Source organism: Chiloscyllium punctatum, chromosome 9 (genome assembly GCF_047496795.1).
Source record: "Chiloscyllium punctatum isolate Juve2018m chromosome 9, sChiPun1.3, whole genome shotgun sequence".
Taxonomy (NCBI): domain Eukaryota; kingdom Metazoa; phylum Chordata; class Chondrichthyes; order Orectolobiformes; family Hemiscylliidae; genus Chiloscyllium; species Chiloscyllium punctatum.
The window spans coordinates 20,178,692-20,201,435 of NC_092747.1; the positions used below are offsets into that span (position 1 = coordinate 20,178,692).

A 22,744-nucleotide genomic window follows, 5' to 3' on the forward strand; every position below is an offset into this window, starting at 1 on the left:
AGTTAATGCCAAACTAGGTTCTAAATGTGAACAAAGGAAATTATCAAAAAGTGAGGGACAATTGGTTGTGGTGGATTGAGAAAACAAAAGACAGGCAGTGGTTAGTATTTAAGAATTAATACGTGGTCGACAAAAATGCAATTTCATTTTTCTTAGGGACAGAAACCTAAGAGAAAAGGTAGAACAACCATGGCTAACAAAAAAAGTTACTGTGAGGAGGCATGGTGGCTCAGTGGTTAGTACTGCTGCCTCATAGCACCAGGGACCCAGGTTCGATTCCAGCCTTGTGCACCTGTGTGTGTGGAGTTTGCACGTTCTTCCTGTGTATGTACAGGTTTCTCCCACAGTCCAAAGATGTGCACGTTAGGTAAATTGTACATAGTATTGAGGGATCTGTAGGTTAGGTGGGTTACTCTGAGGGTCAGTGTAGACTTGTTGGGTCAAAGGGCCTGTTTCCCTATTGGCGTGATTCTACTAAGAATTACATTTGATTGTAATGTTGCCAGAGAGTGGTAAGTCTGGGGATTGGCATTACTTTAGAATCTGGTAGTGGAGAATGAAGAAACTGATAAAGAGAATATAAATACATGATATCAAGTCACACAAAAAGACATATTGTGAAAGCTTCTTTAGGTATGTGAAAAGGCAGGGAATAGCTTGGACAAATGTGGTTCCATTATACGTTGAGAATTATAGTGCAAAATGCAGAAATAGCAGACAAACTAAAAAATTGCTTCAGGCCTACTCAGTCCTGAATAATGTGAGATATGATGAGAAATCTCTCAGTCAGGTGAGGCCTTTCTCAACCTTGACTGCATTTTCAAATAGAGTTCTGGATGTTCTGGTGAGATGCCTATTAATGTGGAATATTGCGTGTTAACGATCTCACTAAATGCAAACCTTGCCTCATAATATGCAGCTCTCCTAACCACCAGTTCCGAGGAAACCAAACATTGACAATTCCCAATGTGAAGGTCAGAACAGATACCTGGCAACTCCTGCTTTCCACTTGTTCCTCTGATCTTAGGGTATACGATATGGACGGTGGTTGCAAGCACTACCCCATCCCACGCCCCAGTTCATAGGCATTGTTGTCTAACATGTGCTAACTTTCTTACATCACCATGGCACATCTCTAATCAACTTGTAGGATGCTTCTTCATTTTAAAGCTAGACATTAGGGTGCACCGGTAATTATCACAGCAATACCTCATTCAAATCTTACATTATACTACGGGGACAATTGCAACATTTAAAAGACATTTGTACAGGTGCATGGATAGGAAATATTTAGAGAGATATGGGCCAAAAGCATGCAAATGGGGCTAGTTTAGCTTAGGAAACCTGGTTGGCATGGATGAGTTGGGCCAAAGGGCCTGTTTCCTTGCTTATGACTCTATTATACTTAATTTGCCATCTTGTTGTCCATTCACTTGCCCTGTATACAACTCTTCAGCTTACGCTGTGCATTATTAGCATATTTAGATTCATTCCCCTCTGAATGTCCATTTAAACAACCAATATTGATTGTAAGTAACCGAGGCCCAAAACTTAGCAGCATTCCACTAGTCACATCTTTAAAATGTGCCATTCGTCATTGCTCTCTGTTTTTCATCTGTTAACAGATCATCTACTTGTGTTAATATATCACCCGCAATTCTTTATTTTCTCATTTAGTAACATTTTCTGTTTTGAATGTGTTTTAGAAATATAGTTAAAAATCACACAACACTAGGTTATAGTCCAACAGGTCTATTTGGAAGTGCTAGCTTTCGGAGCACTGCTCCTTCGTCAAGTGGTTGTGGAGTATAAGATTGTTAGACACAGAATTTATAGCAAAAGTTTACAGTGTTATGTAACTGAAACGTATACATTGAAAAAGACCTGGATTGTTAGTTAAGTCTCTCATCTTTTAGAATGACCATGTTGGTTTCAAGTTTTGCTATAAATTCTGTGTCTTACGATCTTATACTCCACAAACACCCGATTAATGGAGCAGTGCTCCGAAAGCTAGTGCTTCCAAATAAATCTGTTGGACTATAAACTGGTCTTGTGTGATTTTTAACTTAATACACCCCAGTCCAACACCGGCATCTCCAAATTTTGGAAATATAGGTATTGGTTCATCTATGTCAACCCTATTCCTTACACTCTCCAAGATGTGTTATCAAACATGATTTCCATTGCATGAGATCAAACTGACCTTTCCTAAATATACAAAGCTTGTTAAGACTTTCATGGCAATAGATTCTAGCACTTTCATAGTGATTTGATATCAGGGCAACTGGCCTATTGTTGCCTGTTTTCGCATGCCTCCTTTTTTGAATTTACATTTGTTGACTTGTAAACTGTTAAGGCCATTCCAGACTCTAGAAAATTTTGGAATTGCATATCCAGCGCACCCATTATTATTGAAGTATCTCTTTTAGAATTATAGAATATAGGACTTGGAGTTTAGGTCCTGGAGCTTCTCTAACACTATTTTTCTGAGGTTACTAATTATTTAAACTTCTTCAATCTTATTAATCCTGAGGTTACTGTCTACTTCTGGACAGCATCTTCTATGAATGCAGGCAGAAAATGGTTCAAAGTATTTCAATTTCCTTATTCCACATCATAATTTCTCCTGTATCTACTTCTAAGGGATCAAAAGTTTACTTTACCTACTGTCTTCCTTTGCACATACTTGTAAAAGCTCCTATAACCTTTTTATAGGTTCTTTAGTTTATTATTGTATATATTAAAAAAAATAATGTTTAGATTAGATTCCCTACAGTATGGAAACAGGCCCTTCAACCTAACAAGTCTGCACCGACCCTCCGAAGAGTAACCCATTTCCCTCTGACTAATGCACCTAACACTATGGGCAATTTAGCATGGCCCAATTCACCTGACCTGCATATCTTTGGATTGTGGGAGGAAACTGGAGCACCCAGAGGGGATCCACACAGACACAGGACAGATGTGCAATCTCCACACAGTTGCCCGAGATGGGAATCAAACCCAAGTCCCTAGCTCTGTGAGGCAGCACTGCTAACCACTGAGACACTGTGCCACCCCATAACGTTATTCGTGCTTTGTTGATTTCTAAAACTTCCCTAATTGTCTGTTTAATTGCTTTTGCAACACTGTAAACCTCTTCTTTTAAGCAAATACTAACTTTAATTTCCTGAGTTACCCAAGGAAGCATCATGCTGACTTTTTGTTCTTCAGTGGAATGCATCTTCCTAGCATATTTTCAACTTTTCAAAAATGCTTCACACTGTTTATTTCCACCAACACCTTTTAACTTAATTACCCAATCAACCTTAGTCAGCTTTTCTCTCATGCCGATGTAATTGCTTTGTTAAACTTTATGATTCTTATTTGGGAGAACTTATTAAGTGCATTCTAGAAAATCTTCTTTATCAATATGTAGATGAATCTATTTAAAGAAGGAGAAAAACTTGGTTTTCTCTGGTACAGGAGTTGGGAGGTCATGTTGCGGCTGTAAAGGACATTGGTTAGGCCACCTTTGGAATATTGCATGCAATTCTGCTTCCTATCGGAAAGATGTTGTGAAACTTGAAAGGGTTCAGAAAAGATTTACAAGGATGTTGCCAGGATTGCAGGATCTGAGCTACAGGGAGAGGCTGAACAGGCTGAGGCTGTTTTCCCTGGAGTGTCGGAGGCTGAGGGGTGACCATATAGAGGTTTACAAAATTATGATTATGGATTTCCTTCTTAAGTATGCCTCTCCTCCTCTTATACTTCTCAAGGGGTTCACCTGATCCCAGCTGTCTAGACCTGACACATGCCTCCTTTTTCTTGATCAGAGTCTCAATATCTCTAGTCATCCAGTATTTCTTACACCTACCATCCTTGCTTTTCACACTAATAGGATAGGATAAATAGGCAAAGTCTTTTCCCTGGGGTCAGGGAGTCTAGAACTAGAGGGCATAGGTTTAGGGTGAGAGGGGAAAGATATAAAAGAGACCTAAGGGGCAACTTTTTCACGCAGAGGGTGTTACGTGTATGGAATAAGCTGCCAGAGGATGTGGTGGAGGCTGGTACAATTACAACATTTAAGAGGCATTTGGATCGGTATATGAATAGGAAGGGTTTGGAGGGATATGGGCCGGGTGCTGGCAGGTGGGACTAGATTGGGTTGGGATATCTGGTCGGCATGGACGGGTTGGACCGAAAGGTCTGTTTCCATGCTGTACATCTCTATGACTCTAAATAAGGCAGGGCAAGTGACTGATGTTAATGGGGGAGCACTTTGGGATCAGTGACCATAATTCAATTAGTTTTAAAATAGTAATGGAAAATAATAGGCCTTGTATAAAACTTGAAGGTCTAAATTGACGCAAGGCCCATTTTGATGGTAGTAGACAGGAACATTCAAAAGTCGATTGGGGTGGTCTGTTTGCAGTTAAATGGATGACTGGCAAGTGGGAGGCTTTTGAACATGAGATAATGAGAATTCAGAGACAGTGTGTTCCTATTAGTGTGAAAAGCAAGGATGGTAGGCGTAAGAAACACTGGATGACTAGAGATATTGAGACTCTGATCAAGAAAAAGGAGGCATGTGTCAGGTCTAGACAGCTGGGATCAGGTGAACCCCTTGAGGAGTATAAGAGGAGGAGAGGCATACTTAAGAAGGAAATCAGGAGGGCAAAAAGGGAATATGAGGTAGCTTTGGCAGATAAGATCAAGGACAATCCAAAGAGATTATGCAAGTAATTAAGGGCAAAAGAGTAACTAAGGAGAGAATAGGGCACCTTAAAGATCTGCAAGGTTGTCTAAGTGCGGAATTGCAGGAGATGGGAGATATTAAGTGAATATTTTGCATCAATGTTTACTGTGGAGAAAGAAAGACTTGGAAACTAGGGAACTTGGGGAAATAAACAGCAATATCTTGAAACAGTCCACATTACAAGGAAGTACTGGAGATCTTAAAACCCTAAAGATAGATAAATCTCCAGGACCTAATCAAGTGTATCATAGGACATTGTGGGAAGCTGGGAAGAAATTGCGAGGCCCCAATCAGAGATATTAATATCATCCATAGCCATGCCTGAAGTGCTAGAAGATTGGAGGGTGGTTAATGGTGTGCTTTATATTTAAGAAAGGCTGCAAAGAAAAGCCATACATACTGGTGAGTCTAACACCAATGGTGGGTGAGTTATTGGATGGGATTCTGAGATGCCAAATTTACATGCATTGGGAGAGCCAAGGACTGATTAAGGATAGTCAGCATGGGAAATGGTTTCTCATAAACTTGATTGAGTTTTGTGAGACGTGACCAAGAAGATTAATGAAGGTAGAATGGTAGATATTGTCTACCTGGACTTTAGCAAGGCCTTTCACAAGGTCCTGCTTCGTAAAGTTTTATCATATGGGATCTTGGGAGAGCTAGCCAATTGGATACAAAATTTGCTTGATGATAGGAGACAGAGGATGGTAGTAGATGGTTGTTTTTTTTTGGACTGGAGGCCTGTAACCAGTGGTATTTCACAGGAATTGGTGCTGGGTCCACTGTTGTTTGTCACTTAATAAACAATTTGGATGAGAATATAGGAAGCATGATTAGTAAGTCTGCAGATGACACCAAAATTGGTGGTATAGTGGACAGTGAAGAAGGTAAACTGACAGTACATTGAGATCTTGAGCCATTGGGCTGAGGAATGGAAGATGAGGTTTAATTGAGATAAATGCAAAACGTTGCATTTTGGTCAGACAAACCAGGGCAGGATTTACACAATTAATGGTAGGGCAGTGGACAGTGTTGTTGGTAAGTGAGACCGAGAGTTCAGGCACATCGTCCCTTGGAAGTGGTGTCACGGGTAGATAGGGTCATGAAGAAAGCATTTGGCATTCATTGGTCAGAGCATTGAATGTAGGAGTTGAGTGTCATATTGAGGTTGTACAGGAGGTTGGTGAGGCCACTTTTAGAGTTCTGTGTATAGTTCTGGTAATCCTGCTCCAGGAAGGATACTATTAAATTGGCAAGGGTACAGAAAAGATTGGAGGGCTTGAGTTATAAGGAGAGGCTGGGACTTTTTTCTCTGGAGCGTAGGAGGTTGAGGGGTGACCGTATAGAGGTTTATAAAATCATGAGGGCATGGATAAGATGAATAGCAAAGGTCTTTTCCCCATGGTAGGGGAATTCAAAACTAGAGGGCATAGGGTCAAGGTGAGAAGGGAAAGATTTAAAAAGGATCTGGGGTCAACCATTTCACACAGAGGTTGGTGCTTATATGGAATGAACTGTTAGAGGAAGTGATTGATCCAGGTACAGGGACAATATTTGAAAAAACATAATTATTCATTCATGCGATGAGGGCATCAGCTGCAAGGCCAGCATTCATTGCCCATTCCCAATTGCCCAGAGGGCCATTAAGAGTCAACTATGTTCCTGTGAGTCTGGAGTCACATCTCAGCCAGACCAGATAAGCATGGCAGTTGGCACCCCAAAGGACATTAGTGAACACGATGGGATTTTCCTGACAATCGATTCCTGGTCATCGTTAGAGTTTTAATTCCAGAGTTTTTACTGAATTCAAATTCCTCCATCTGCTATGGTAGGATTTGAACCCAGGTCCCCAGAACATTACCTGGGTCTCTGGATTAACAGTCCAGCAATTACACTGACACATCAGCGCCTCCCCTTTAAAAGGCATTTGGACAGGTACATGAATGGGAAGGGTTTAGAGGGATAGGGACCAAAAGCAGGCAAATGGCACTAGTTTAATTTGGGAAACCTGATTGGCATGGACAAGTTGGACTGAAGGGTCAAGATTAGAGTGGTGCTGGAAAAGCACAGCAAGTCAGGCAGCAACCTGATGAAGGGCTCCTGCCCGAAACGTCGATTTTCCTGCTTCTCGGATACTGCCTGACCTGCTGTGCTTTTCCATCAGCACACTAATATAGACTCTAATCTCCAGCATCTGCAGTCCTCACTTTTGCCGAGTTGGACTGAAGGGTCTATTTTTGTGCTGTATGACGCTATGTCATGTTCAAGCTTAACATAAAATTCAATTGTATCGTATTCAAAAGCTTCCAGGAATTCTTTCTCTTGCTATAATATTACTAATTAACCCTGCCTCATTACACAATATTAGACCTAAAGAAGATGTCTACCTCATTGTTTCTGCAATGTATTGCTCTGGGAAACTGTCATGAAAGCTTTCTGGAAACCCCATGTCTGAAACATCCTTGACAATTGAATTAGTCCATTCTATATAAAGAGTAACATATCCCATAATAATTACATTACCTTTGTTATGTACAGCAATAATTTGTTTAATGTTCTCTTCAGTGGTATAAATAATGTTAGGGGATCAATAAACTATTCAGACCAGCATTTTCTGATTCTTGTTACTCCCAATTTCACCCTAAAATGACACTTTATGATCCTTCCTTACTGTTGCCCTTTACCATTAAGGCTACCCCTCCTCCTCTTTTGAAGTATCATATATCTTGAAATATTTATTTCCTCAGTTTCATCACGAGATAACTACCTTTCTTCATTGACAATGACAGTTAAACTGCTTTCCTTTCTGGATGTAGGTTTGCTGAAGGGCTTTTGCCCGAAACATCGATTTCGAAGCTACTTGGATGCTGCCTGAACTGCTGTGCTCTTCCAGCACCACTAATCCAGAATCTGTTTTCCAGCATCTGCAGTCATTGTTTTTACCAGGTTCATTTCATGTCATGTTCAAGCTTAACATAAAATTCAATTGTATTGTATTCAAAAGCTTCCAAGAATTCTTTTTCTTGCTATAATATTACTAATTAACCCTGCCTCATTATACAATATTACCTCAGCTCAGGTTGAGGTTCTAGATGTAGGTTTGCTCGCTGAGCTGGAAGGTTCATTTCTAGACGTTTTGCCACCCTACTAGGTAACATCTTCAGTGGGCCTCAGGTGAAGCACTGCTGATAAATCCTGCTTTCTAATTATATGTTTGGGTTTCGTTGGGTTATGAGCAGTGCTTCGCCTGAGGCCTACTGATGATGTTACCTAGTAGGGTGGCAAAACGTCTAGAAATGAACCTTCCAGCTCAGCGAGCAAACCTACATCCAGAACCTCAACCTGAGCTACAAATCTTCTCAAAGCTCACTGCTTTCCTTTATTTCTGCCATTAGCTTATCTATCTTCCCATCTGTTAGTTTAAATCCCTATCCATTGTCTTCATTATATGATTGATCAGGGCAATGATCCCAGACAAGTTTGAATGAGGTATTGGTGTCAGTGCCCCAAGAATCAAAATACCTTCATCACTCTGAATCAAGTGCTTAGTTTTCTAATTGGCTTTCACCCATGTCAAATGGTGTGCAACTCAGGTAGTAATCCATAGATGACTACTTCTAATGTTTAAATTGGGCCCTAACTCCTTGAGTTGCCTCAGCAGGACAGCATTCCTAGTTTTAAAGCCATCAGACCATAGGAACAGGAGTAGGCCATTCTGCCCCACAAGCTTTCTTCACCACTCATGGCTGATTTGACACTCCTCATGTCCTCTTTCCTAATAACTCACTGAACAAGAATTTATCTATCCTAGCCCGAAATATACACAGACAGTGACTCCACAGATCTCTGTGCCAAGGAATTCCAAACACTGTGAACCCTCAGAGATGAAATTCCTCCTCATCTCAATTTGAAATTGGCACGCCTTTATTCTGAGATAACTCCCTCTAGTCCGAGACTCTCCCATGAGGGGAAATGTCCTCTTAGCATTTGCGCTGCCAAACCCCTTTATAACTGTGTATGTCTCAGTGAGATCACCTCACATTGTAATGTTTGTTGCAGTCCTTGCAGGGTATTTTGTACATGATGCTCGTTCTGCAGGTTGATTAGATTAGATTAGATTACTTACAGTGTGGAAACAGGCCCTTCGGCCCAACAAGTCCACAACGCCCCGCCGAAGCGCAACCCACCCATACCCCTACATCTACCCCTTACCTAACACTGCGGGCAATTTAGCATGGACAATTCACCTGACCAGCACAACTTTGGACTGTGGGAGGAAACCGGAGCACCCGGAGGAAACCCACGCAGACACGGGGAGAACGTGCAAACTCCACACAGTCAGTCGCCTGAGGCGGGAATTGAACCCGGGTCTCTGGCGCTGTGAGGCAGCAGTGCTAACCACTGTGCCACCGTGCCGCCCAGAGTAGGTACAGAGTTCTTTAAATTCCTCAGGAGCTGCTTCAATGTGGTGGTAGGTTTGTAGACCACCATGATGCCATGGGGCTGGAGTAGTCTGGTCATCATCTGTCCAGCTGAATATAATGTAACCTATCATTATCACATTCCTTTTCGCTCCCTCCACTTGAACAGCATATAACACCAAGATGCCTTGGTTGATTTGCTTGTCCATTCCTCAGTCCTTCCAATTTGGCAACCAACCCTCGCTACAGGATGGCTCCATTCACTCTGTGCTTCCCATACTCTGACCTGAAGGCATTTCAGATAACTCAGCCTATGCCAACACTGCCAGGAGATGAAACTGTATCAATCCAAGAAAGAAGTAAGTCGACTCTCGATGCGATTCATCTGCAGGTAATGGAATGGGACACCACTTTTACCTATGGATGATAATTTTGATACAGCACTGCACTGCTGCATGAGGAAGGGACCTGGAAGGTCTGACAGTTTGGAACTCCATGGCACAGATATACCACAGTAGGAAATGCCAATCAGAATCAATGGTGTGTACAATCCTGTTCTTACAAGAAGCACGCAAGTGCATATACATTTTAAAAATGTGGCAGTGTATGTTTTGTGAACAATGCCATCGATCATGTAAAGACATAAAACTGCGCTGCAAAAGGTTTATCGTGAACCGAGGACACAGGAGCTGTCCTGTCATGGTCAGCACTCACCCAGCTTCACAGCTCTTTCATTAGAATCCACGCACACTAACAATTCAGCAAAGCATGGCATCAAGATCCAAGCTCACTGACTGATAGGACAGTTGATTTGCAGATTGGATGCAAGCCTGTCATTGCAAATATTTGCTCTCGATTAACTATATTACATGAGTACTTCTCTGGTTGGATTGACAGAATTAAAGGTGACAGATTGAATAGAAGAAATTTTCACACATCACCTCCCTTTGCCTCCTGTGGAAGAGGCCACGTGAGACATTAAGGTGCTCAATCATCCTTTGCTGCCTGGTAAGCAATCATTCTTACAGTTCCATAATCCCCTGGAGGCAGGAACTCATTGTGGAGCCAGCTGGGCAGGAATTCCTTACCTTACCATCTCTCAGGATCAGCCCCCACCACCCCAACACCCCAAGGTCTGCTTCTGGTGTTGCCACCATGGGACATTTGAAAGCTTGGCTGAATTTTTTCAAGCTGTTGTCTCCTGTAACCATCTAATTCCTTTCCACCTGTATCCATAATCACTGTGCAGTGAAAACTCTGTTTGAAAGTATTCTGTGGAAAAGGCAGTCCAACACGTTACCTCAATACCATTGTAAATATGGAGGAACATCCTTGCCCACACCAGTAGTCCATGAGGGCAGTGTAGTGATTGGAACAAGATCATCAAGGTGGATCTCAGAATATTGAGTTCCCTGATTGGGGCAGTTAACCTGGTCCAAGTGGGGATCCCTGGATGACAGATATAAACAGGAGCGTCACAGGTTCAGTTCAATCTGAGAGCTGGCTGCGTCAGTGTTATATACTATGCTTGTGGAAATAAAGTTAAAAATCACATAACACCAGATGATAGTCCAACAGGTTTATTTCCATGTACTACCGACAAAGGAGCAGCACTCCAAAAGATAGTAACTCCAAATAAACCTGTTGGACAATAACCTAGTGTTGTGTGATTTTGAACTTTGTCCACCCCAGTCCAACACTGGCACCTTCTCGTTGTGTGAATAAAGAGTGACTTGATGATAGGATACTGGCCTTTGTCAGGTTATTTTAAGCGGAAACATTGCACAAAAGCCAACCTCTTGCCAGTATTTCAAGCAACACGGTGGCACAGTGGGTAGCACTGCTGCCTCACAGCGCCAGAGACCTGGGTTCAATTCCCACCTCAGGCGACTGACTGTGTGGAGTTTGCACGTTCTCCCTATGTCTGCGTGGGTTTCCTCTGGGTGCTCCGGTTTCCTCCCATAATCCAGAAATGTGCAGGTTAGGTGAATTGGCCGAGCTAAATTGCCTGTAGTGTTAGGTGTAGGGGTAAATGTAGGAGAATGGGGTCTGGGTGGGTTGTGCTTCGGTGGGTCAGTGTGGACTTGTTGGGCCGAAGGGCCTGTTTCCACACCGTAAGTAATCTAATCATAGCTAGACAGAGTTCACTTAATGAACTTGAAGAGGTTATGAAAAAACCTTTCTAACATATCTCTACATGCCTTGATGTCAGCAATTTGTGTTTTGAGGTGCACAATGCCTGAACCAGGATTCTGCAAGTGTCTGTGCTGTGTGGATACAGTCTCACGTGACACTAACATACTAATAGCCTTTGTACATCATTAGGTTGTGTGAGACATATTTGATGATCTCCCTGCCATATTTGCCTCTTTGCACTTGGGGCCACTGATAAGATTGGTGAATTAACAAGCTACTTGGAACTTTGGGTCAATGGGAGTTCTGGTCAAATGCCACAGAATTTCTTTGAAGGACTAAACTGTCAGGTTCGGACATTATGCAGTTGTCAATATCAATACAGTACAAGTTTAACCATTTAACAGATACCATAGTATGCATTTTTGACACTGACAATCTATTTTGGCAATTACTGCAACTTTGGTCTAAGTCCATATCTAATAAAGGATGGCAAAGCTTTCAATTGCTTTTAGTATTTTTAATGTGAACCCTATGCTGGGAGCTATTTATGGTTATTCTGACAAACAAAGGGATTTGCTCAGGGAAAGAAGATTCTCATACATTTTGACAAATGTTCATGGTGAATTGAATCAGCCCCTGAATTTAGCGACTGGAGTTATCCAGTCATAATATTCAGAATCTAATGTCTTTGCAAATAGTTACCAATTATGTTGCTCTGCAGCACTGAGGGCCTGCCACATAGGAATGTTTGCAAGCTACTGCTCTACAGGGGAATGGCAATAAATGGGCTGCCATTTGCAAACAAGGCAACTCATCTCAAATGCATCTCTGGATAACAAGCTGACTGAGTCAGTTTATTTTTATGGCTAGTATTCAGATTCCTCTGCCAGCAATGTTTGCTGGGGGGACTGTGAAATCCAAATAGTGACCTGCTCACTGATTGTCTGCAACATGGCTCACACTTCTTGTCTGAAATTTTACTGGGGACTGTTTAGGAGGTGGGTGACCTATTGAACCTTGAACATGTTGAGGCTCTTAAATGGGCAATTAGTAGCCACTTAAAGGCCTTGTTCCACACAGGCCACTATTTTACCCAGAGAGAAAAAAAAACTACAGAAGCTGGAATGCGGAAGAACACAGCAAGCCAGGCAGCATCCAGAAGTACTGAAGTCAATGTTTCAGGTGTAACCCTCAGTCCTAAAGAAGGGTTACACCCGAAATGTCGACTTCTCCACCTCTTAATGCTGCCTGGCTTGCTGCATTCTTCTAGCCTCCTACCTGTCTACCATTTTATCCAGGACAGGGGGAGGCCAGGTAGCTGGCAGTCTTACCTTCTTGGGCTCGTGTCCTGGAAAGGAGCAAGGGGAGTATTCTTTGAGGTTTCTTTGTGTCCACTGCAGACACCCCCTCAATACCACACCTCTTCCTTTACCATCCCCACCTTCCTCGTATCAAAGTGGTCACTCCACCCAACCACCCTTTGCCATGGTCTGCCTACCTGACCTGGGCTTGTCACTTTGTTGGGACCAGTCCCAGTAATGGGCACCACCTTCTAAGACAAGACTTCACCCTGAGGTAGAGGCAGAGGTCTCACCTCGAAATAAGGAATGCTGCTTTTGCCGGGTTATATTGCTCATGGGCTGTCAGCTACATTGTGGGAAAAATCACTACTGACATCCAGCCAAGAAGTCAAGCCCATGATGATATGCAACATCCAGGTCTTAGTGGCAAACAAAGGAATCTACACTTTTTAATAAAGTTTTATAACTTTGCTGACACTCAGTATTGACAAAATCATGAGGGGCATAGATAAGGTGATTTGCAGAGGCCTTTTCTCTCAGGTGGGGGAGTTCAAAACTAGAGGCCATAGTTTTAAGGTGAGCGGAGAAAGATTTTACAGGGAGCTGAGGGCAATGTTTTCATACAGAGGATGGTTCGTACGTGAAATAAATGGCCAGAGGAAGTGCTCGATGCAGACACAGTTACAACATTTAAAAGACATTTAAAAAGGTAGATGAATTGGAAAGGTTTAGAGGGATATGGGCCAAATGCAGGCAAATGGGGCTAGTTTTGTTTAGGAAACCTGGCTGGCATGGATGAGTTGGACCAAACAGTCTGTTTTCGTTCTGTATGACTTTATGACCCTAGTATGAAAGTGCAGTTGATGTTACAACGTAGGCATGTACAGGTGCCAGACTGCTTGCAAAAGGGAGACCATGAACAACAATGTGATAAATGACCATTAATCTGTTTTCAAGATGGTTACTGATACGTGCGTACTGGATAGGGGAATGGGGAGACAGAAGTGTTTGCTTGTCAGAGGTAGGGGGTTTGAGGAACCTGAAAAGGACAGTTAGATGTTGGGGTATCAAGAGGGTTCAGGGACAGAGGGGTAGGGGGAGGGTGAAATTGTGAAAGCTGGAGAGGGAGAGGGAGGCTGCAGAGGAAGTGAGGGAAGGGAGAAGCCACAAAAGAGGTGTGGGTTAGAGAGTAAGAGATTACAATCAGGGTGTCGGGAAGGTTGGGGCGAGAAGGAGGCTGCAAAGGAGCTGAGGAGGAGGAAGAGGCTACAAAAAGGGATAGGCGATGAAGAAGAATACAAGGGAATGGGAGGACAAGGAGACTGCAAAGTTTTAAAGCTGCCAACAAAGAAACCTGAAATCACTGAGTTTATAAATTTCTTGCAAATGAATGTGGAAGCTTTATATTTAAGGTTGCATAAAATCAGGAAGAGTGAGGAAAAAATCTAATAGATGCTATTGTAATAAACAGTGTGTGTCAATTGGTGAATTTTACCTTGAGATTGAGATCTGAGACATTGTAAAAAGAGTGATGATTGTGTGGTTAACATATTCCAGCCTTATTTACATGCAATAAAAATGCAAAAGTGATGACCTCACCAGTCAGTGCAGAAAATATTCTTTGTGTAAAGGATTCTTCTGTGCAGAGGTGCTTGCCATTTCCCTTTGCAGAACTTTTATTGATAAATTATACCTGCTGTCATGTGTCATTGAACAGTAGCAGCAGTGTCTACTGATGCACTACATGCAATCCCCTTTAGATTACTTACAGTGTGGAAACAGGCCCTTCAGCCCAACATGTCCAGACTTACCCGCCGAAGTGCAACCCATCCAGACCTATTCCCCTTCACCTAACACTACGGGCAATTTAGCACAGCCAATTCACCTAACCTGCACATTTTTGGACTGTGAGAGGAAACCGGAGCACATGGAGGAAACCCACGCAGACACGGGGAGAATGTGGAAACTCCACACAGTGAGTCCCCTTCACAGCTTCTTTCACATATGTGGCTTCCACCAACTAGAAAGACAAGTAGAATCATGGGAACACTCTCCAATCTCTACACTATCCTGACTTTGAATGATATTGCTGTTCCTTCACTGTCAAATCCTAGAATTCCCTTCCTAACACTACTGTGGGTTCACCTACACCCAAAAGACTGCATTGGTTATGAAGGCAGTTCATCACTAACTTCATTGGCAATTTAAAAAAAAAATCATTTACAGGATGCAGGCATCACTGGCTAGGCCAGCATTTATTGTCCATTATTAATTGCCTGGGGGAAGTTAGGAGTCAGCCATATTGTCATGGGTTTGGAGTCACTTGTAGACCAGACCAGGTAAAGATGGTAGTTTCCTTCCCTAAATGACATTAGTAAACCAGATGGGCTTTTCTGGCAATTAACAATGCATTCATTGTCATCATTAGACTCTTAATTCCAGACTGAAATCAAATTCCACCATCCGCCATGCCAGGATTTGAATCCAGGTCCGCAGAGTCTCTGGATTTACAATCCAGTGATAATATCATGAGGCATCACCACCCCCACAGTGATTAGTGATGGACAACAAATACGGTGCTGCTCACTTCCTACAAACAAGCAAGAAAACACTAATGGAGCATCTCAGTGAAAAAAATGTAGCTGTTGTAAGTATGGTTGAAGAGATCTGGAATTGGAGGTGAAATGTTGAAACTGCTCTGTGATAACAGTTAGAATTTGTGGTTGCAGTGCTTTTGGAGAGGAACTGGGACTCTGAAGTAGCTCTTTAATGTTCCCTGCACCCTTCATGCTATGACAGTCCACTTCTCCCATAGATCACAGGAAAAGATAAATAATTCAGGGCAATGTAATCAGTTTGGGTGATGACACAGACTGCAAGTTTAAGATTTTGAATTAGCACACAACTGGAGAAAAGCAGAAGTTATAAATCAGTCTGGTTGTTATCAAAAATAAGGGAAAATGTTGTTCCTTTTCTGATGTCACAGGTTGCAGGATTTATTTTGCATTCAGTCTATCTTTCTTTAAAACAAGTCTAAATCTTTTTATGTAAAACTATTGAAGATTTTATGTCACAATGAAGATTCACTTCTGTTACATTCATTATTTTTAGAGTGATCAGAAAAGCATCTGAAGGAAACAAAATAAAGATTTATTGCTTCTTCTACAAGCATGTGTTACCGTTTGCTTTGCATTGTGGTTGGTTAATAATACTGGCTTGAATTAAATTTGAAACATTGAAGCAGACAAACCTATTTAGTTGCAAAAATCAGGTGTGGGTTACAGCCTGTCAAATTCTGTTTGCTATAAACTGTTTGAAAGTCTCTCGTTCTGGAAATGAAATTGTCACATGTGTAATCGGAATTATAAATTTCCAACCAATTTTGAGAGTCAATGATTTGAGGTAAATCTGATTGTTTAATTAAGTCACTGGCTTTCAGAGTTAGATTAAGAGGATAGAAAAGAGGGATGTACTGCTATCCATCACTCTTAAAAACTCTCTGAAGACAGCTTAGTGTCTTGACCAATACTTTCTTCTATGACCACTGTGCCTCCCGACCTGCATGGGTTTCTGGTTAAGAAACATCTTGATATTAAAATTCTCATTCTTGTGTTTAGGTCTTTCCATTCTTTGCCCCCCTTTATCACTGATCATTTCCAGCCCACAATCCCCAAAGACCTCATCAAGGCTTTGGACCAAACATGGATAAACGATTCCAAAGGTGAAATGAGAGTGATTGCCTTTGGTGTCAAGACTGCATTTGACAGAATATGGTATCAAGGAGTCTCAAGTAAACTGGAGTCAATGGGAATTGGGGGGATCTGTCTGCTGGCTGGACTCATAACTAGCACAGATGATGATGTTTGTGATTTTTGGAGGTTACTCATCTCAGCTCCCGGACATCTCTGCAAGAGTTCCTCAGTGTAATGTCCTTGGCCAAATCATCTTCATCAGCTTCATTGATGGCCTTACCTCCATCATTAAGTCAGAAGTGAGGATATTTGTTGATAAGTGCACAAGGTTCAGCACTGTTTATGACTCTGTTGAGACTGAAATTTGGCAAGTAACATTCAAGCCATACAACTACCAAATAATGACCATCTCCAGCAAGAGAGAAACTAACCATCACCTCTTGGCATTCAGTGGTGGTGTTACCATCACTGAAACCTCCATTATCAACATTGTGGGGTGACCATTGAACTAAAACTGCATGGGACTAGCTATATGTATACAGTGGATTCAACAGCAGATCAGAGGCTAGGAATGTTACACTGAGTAATTCACCTCCAGACTCCCCCTAGCCTGTCCACCATCTGCAAGTGTCAAGTCAGGAGTGATGGAATACTCCCCATTTGCTTTGAGTGCAGTTCCAACATCAATCCAAAAGCTTGATACTATCTGGAATGAAGAAGCTAACTTGACTGGCGCAACATCCACTCCCTCCACCACTGACACTTAGTAGCTGCAGTGTGGACCGTGCACAAACACGGAGAAATCCACCAAAGCTTCTCAGGCAGTGTCTTCTGAACCCATAACCACTGACATATAAAGGAACAAGGGCAGGAGATACTGGGGAACACCACCACCTGCAAGTTCCCCTCCAAATCACTTACAATTAATTTTCAACCACCAGGCAATAAGTGCTATAATGCTTAATATAAAAGTATATATTGGGCATTGTCTGTTTCACAAATTGGAATTGCTGGGCAAAATGATAAGATGTTGTTACAAGCACTAAAGAATGGAAAGCTTATCTATTACCTGAAAGGAGTGTTTAATATTATCTTGGAGGAATATCCTGTACAGAATGTGCTTGCTCAAGAAATTTTGCAGAACATAGGGTAAATGAGTAGATTGTAATTACAATTATAATTGTAGATATGAGCTTTGGGTGATTGGACACATCTGCATTTATTGTTCTTATGTAATTTGCATCTTTGTAATAGTTTTATTGCTATTACTGAGCAGACACTAAAATGGTTGAGATTATTCTATTCATGAATCCCTATAATTGTGATTGCGTGGCTTTGTAAGGCCATGGACCAATGGGCAGAATAGTGGCCATCTAAGACCTGAGTCTGCAGTAACTGGACTAATTGTGTTGCTATTTGAAGACAAGGATTACATTGTCAAAGGTGAATGGTAGGACAAAGGATCCAGAGATGCCTGATGGAAAGAAGGTAGAAATTAAGTCAAAGAACAAAAGTGTGTTCAGAACATGTGACAGGTTGTAAACATAATTGAGACCCAAGGTGAATACTGGAGATTCAGAAGAAGGTGACAATGTTAGTACAAAAAACAAAGCAGTGTTAGGAAAAGAAACTGTCAGCTCACAAAGGATATCCTAAAGTTTTCTATAAACAAATCAAAAATGGAAATGGATGGTAAAAGGAGTCGTGCTGATTAGGGACCAAAGCAGGGATTTACACTGAGAGGGTAAGAGAGATGTTAAACAAATACTTTGCTGGCTCTCTTTTTTTGGAGATAGATGCTGCCGAGGCCAAAGTGACAGAGGAGGAGACTCAGTTAAGAGAAGGGGTTAAAATTGATAAGGAGTATGTATTGAACAAACTACCAATACTTTTGTTTTAACTCACCAGTGGGACGTGGTGTCGCTGACTGGCCAGCATTTATTGCTGTCCTTAGTGGCTCTTAGATGAGTTGAAGTTGATGTGTTAATGGGACGAGATGAAATGCATCCAAGGACATTGAAGGAAGTGAGAGTGAAAATTGCAGAGGCACTGGTATTTACTTTTCAATCTTCCCTGGATTTGGGAGTGCTGTTGGAGGCTTATCAGATCGAATGGATTGGTTGGTGAGACAGAAGCGATGAGGAATTTGCAACAGCAACAGTATGTGATGGATAGCAGTAATAGGAAGGGGGGAAAGTCACAGATACAGTAACATACATGGGTTAACTCCAGGAAAGGTAAGAGAGGTAGGCTGCTAGAGCAGGAGTCTCTTGTGGATGTACCCATTTCAAACAGGTATGCTGTTTCTGAAAATGTAGGGGGTGATGGATTCTCAGGGGAACGTAGCATGAACAGCCAAGTTTCTGGTATTGAGACTGGCTCTAATGGAATGAGGGGTACGTCAGCTTCCAAGAGATCAATTGTGTTAGGTGATTCTGTAGTCAGAGGTACAGACAGATATTTCTGTGGCCAGCAGCAAAAAAGCAGAATGGTGTGTTGCTTCCCTGGTGCCAGGATCAAGGATGTCTCAGAGAGGGTGCAGAATGTTCTCACGGGGGAGAGGGGCCAGAAAGAGGTCATTGTACACATTGGAACTAATGACATAGGAAAGGAAAAGGTTGAGATTCTGAAGGGAGGTTACAGAGAGCTAGGCAGAAATTTAAAAAGGAGGTCATCGAGAGTCGTAATATCTGGATTACTCCCGGTGCTACGAGCTAGTGAGGGCAGGAATAGGAGGATAGAGCAGATGAATGCATGGCTGAGGAACTAGTGTATGGGAGAAGGATTCACATTTTTGGATCATTGGAATCTCTTTTGGGGTAGAAGTGACATGTACAAGAAGGACGGATTACACCTAAATTGGAAGGGGACTAATATACTAGCAGGGAAATTTGCTAGACCTGCTGGGGTCGGGGGGAGATAGTGAGGAAAGAGATCAATCTGAGACTGGTACAGTTGAGAACAGAAGCGAGTCAAACAGTCATGGCAGGCAGGGACAAGGTAGGACTAATAAATTAAACTGCATTTATTTCAATGCAAGGGGCCTAACAGGGAAGGCAGATGAACTCAGGGCATGGTAAGGAATATGGGACTGGGATATCATAGCAATTACAGAAACATGGCTCAGGGATGGGCAGGACTGGCAGCTTAATGTTCCAGGTTACAAATGCTACAGGAAGGACAGAAAGGGAGGCAAGAGAGGTGGGGGAGTGGCATTTTTGATAAGGGATAGCATTACAGCTGTGCGAAGGGAAGATATTCCCGGAAATACATCCAGGGAACTTATTTGGGTGGAACTGAGAAATAAGAAAGGGATGATCACCTTATTTGGATTGTATTATAGACCCCCTCATCGTCAGAGGGAAATTGAGAAACAAACTTGTAAGGAGATCTCAGCTATCTGTAAGAATAATAGGGTAGTTATGGTAGAGGATTTTAACTTTCCAAACATAGACTGGGACTGCCATAGTGTTAAGGGTTTAGATGGAGAGGAATTTGTTAAGTGTATACAAAACAATTTTCTGATTCATTGTGTGGATGAACTAGAGAAGGTGCAAAACTTGATGTACTGATAGATAACTTACAGGATGGAAACAGGCCCTTCGGCCCAACAAGTCCACACCGACCCTCCGAAGAGCAACTCACCCAGACCCATTCCCCTACATTTACCCCTTGACCTAACACTATGGGCAATTTAGCATGGTCAATTCACCTAGCCTGCACATTTTTAGACTGTGGGAGGAAACCGGAGCACCCGGAGGAAACCCACGCAGACACGGGGAGAACGTGCAAACTCCACACAGACGATTGCCTGAGGCGGGAATTGAACCCGGGTTTCTGGCGCCGTGAGGCAGCAATGCTAACCACCGTGCTGCCCACTTTTTTTTCTTTGGGGCGAAAATGATTTTTTACTCTTGGGAAATAAGGCAAAGCAGGTGACTGAGGTGTCAGTGGGGGACCACTTTGGGGCCAGTGACCATAATTCTATTAGATTCAAAATAATGATGGAAAAGGACAGACCAGATCTAAAAGTTGAAGTTCTAAACTGGAGAAAGGCCAGTTTGACGGTATTAGGCAAGAACTTTCAAAAGCTGATTGGGGGCAGATGTTCGCAGGTAAAGGGACGGTTGGAAAATGGGAAGCCTTCAGAAATGAGATAACGAGAATCCAGAGAAAGTATATTCCTGTCAGGGTGAAAGGAAAGGCTGGTAGGTATAGGGAATGCTGAATGACCAAAGAAATTGAGGGTTTGGTTAAGAAAAAGAAGGAAGCATATGTCAGGTATAGACAGGATAGATTGAGTGAATCCTTAGAAGAGTATAAAGGAAGTAAGAGTATACTTAAGAGGGAAATCAGGAGGGCAAAATGGGGACATGAGATAGCTTTGGCATATAGAATTAAGGAAAATCCAAAGATTGTTTACAAATACATTAAGGACAAAAGGGTAACTAGGGAAAGAATAAGGCCCCTCAAAGATCAGCAAGGCGGCCTTTGTGTGGAGCTGCAGAAAATGGGGGAGATACTAAATGAATATTTTGCATCAGTATTTACTGTGGAAAGGAAAATGGAAGATATAGACTGTAGGGAAATAGATGGTGACACCTTACGGAATGTCCATCTTACAGAGGAGGAAGTGCTGGACGTCTTGAAATGCATAAAGGTGGATAAATCCCCAGGACCTGATCAGGTGTACCCGAGAACTCTGTGGGAAGCTAGAAAAGTGATTGCTGGGCCTCTTGCTGAGATATTTGTATCATCGATAGTCACAGGTGAGGTGCTGGAAGACTGGAGGTTGGCTAACGTGGTGCCACTCTTTAAGAAGGGTGGTAAGGACAAGCCAGGGAACTATAGACCAGTGAGCCTGACATCAGTGGTAGGCAATTTGTTGGAGGGAATCCTGAGGGACAGGATGTACATGTATTTGGAAAAGCAAGAACTGATTAGGGATAGTCAACATGGCTTTGTGCGTGGGAAATCGTGTCTCACAAACTTGATTGAGTTTTTTGAGGAAGTAACAAAGAGTATTGATGAGGGTAGAGCTGTAGATGTGATCTATATGGACTTCAGTAAGGCATTACACAAGGTTCCCCATGGGAGAATGATTAGCAAGGTTAGATCTCATGGAATATAGGGAGAACTCGCCATTTGGATACAGAACTGGCTCAAAGGTAGAAGACAGAGGGTGGTGGTGGAGGGTTGTTTTTCAGACTGGAGGCCTGTGACCAGTGGAATGCCACAAGGATAGGAGTTGGGTCCTCTACTTTTTGTCATTTACATAAATGATTTGGATGAGAGCATAAGAGGTACAGTTAGTAAGTTTGCAGATGACACCAAAATTGGAGGTGTAGTGGACAGAGAAAAGGGTTACTTCAAATTACAACAGGATCTTGACCAGATGGGCCAATGGGCTGAGAAGTGGTAGGTGGAGGTTAGTTCAGATAAATGCAAGGTGCTGCATTTTGGGAAAGCAAATCTTAGCAGGACTTATACACTTAATGGTAAGGTTCTAGGAAGTGTTGCTGAACAAAAAGACCTTGGAGTGCAGGTTCATAGCTCCTTGAAAGTGGAGTCGCAGGTAGATAGGATAGTTAAGAAGGTGTTTGGTATGCTTTCCTTTATTGGTCAGAGTATTAAGTACAGGAGTTAGGAGGTCATGTTGCGGCTATACAGGACATTGGTTAGACCAGTGTTGGAATATTGCATGCAATTCTGGTTTCCTTCCTATCAGAAAGATGTTATGAAACTTGTAAGGGTTCAGAAAAGATTTACAAGGATGTTGCCAGGGTTGGAGGATCTGAGCTATAGGGAGAGGCTGACTGGACTGGGGCTGTTTTCCCTGGAGCGTCAGAGGTTGAGGGATGACTTTAGAGAGGTTTACAAAATTATGGGGGGCATGGATAAGGTAAATAGCCAAAGTCTTTTCCCTGGGATCAGGGAGTCCAGAACTAGATGGCATAGGTTTAGGGTGAGAGGGGAAAGATATAAAACAGACCTATGGCAATTTTTTCATACAGAGGGTGGTGCGTGTATGGAATGAGCTGTCAGAGGAAGTGGTGGAGACTGGTACAATTGCGACATTTAAGAGGCATTTGGATGGGTATATGAATAGGAAGGGTTTGGAGGGATATGGGCCGGCTGCTGGCAGGCGGGACTAGATTGGGTTGGGATACCTGGTCAGCAGGGACGGGTTGGACCAAAGAGTCTGTTTCCGTGCTGTACATCTCTCTGGCTCTGTGACTCTATGATTGGACACTTACAAATATTGCACCCTCGTAAGAACCTATTGTAAAGCATTGCAAACGAGTCATCTTAAATCCAGTGGTGGGGGAACCTCCAGAGACACTTATCCAGCATAAGGTCATTAATAGTAATATGGAAAAATGCGAATTGATTCAAACGTCAACTTGTAAAGAAAAATGTTGGCTCAATAACTTGGAGATTTCTGAAGAGCTACAG

The 22,744-nt window shown here is 42.4% G+C and overlaps 1 protein-coding gene across 1 annotated transcript in view; it reads right to left on the reverse strand.

Moving 5' to 3' along the window:
* gabrg3 (gamma-aminobutyric acid type A receptor subunit gamma3) overlaps window positions 1–22,744 on the reverse strand; it is a 657,746-nt gene that overhangs the window by 12,162 nt on the left and 622,840 nt on the right. The window lies entirely within an intron of this gene.